The following is a 437-nucleotide window of genomic DNA, read 5'->3' on the forward strand; positions in this document are numbered from 1 at the left end:
GCTCGGCTGGGCCGTGCCTGGGTTCCGAAGCCTCCTTCGTGTTTGTTTGCTCTGTCGCGCTTTGGTTTACGCAGGGCTGGTAAACGAGCGAATCGCTGCCGCGAGACGCGAGTGGGTGCGCCCTAGATGATTGTAAGCACGTTAGCGGAATGAATTATGTATACAGCGACAAAAAATTATCGATCTGTTGGGTTCTAATCAGGCAATTACTCACCAAACGATCTATTTCTCACGCCTTAACCCCTTGCAGCCTGCTGCAAAGGTGCCTCGTGGGTGAGTTGCCCCAAGCGGAACTCAACGGGTTTTATGGGCGTTGCGCTCGCTCTTTGGGATCTCGCGACATCCGTGGTGGGAAGCTGCGAATCCTGCGGGCGCGCAAGTGCCAGCCAGGAAATAATCAGCATCTAGAAGGTACCAAATCCTCCCGACGCGTGCCG

This window comes from Egretta garzetta, unplaced genomic scaffold, assembly GCF_000687185.1.
Source record: "Egretta garzetta isolate BGI_Z169 unplaced genomic scaffold, ASM68718v1 scaffold110, whole genome shotgun sequence".
NCBI classification, from domain to species: Eukaryota; Metazoa; Chordata; class Aves; order Pelecaniformes; family Ardeidae; genus Egretta; species Egretta garzetta.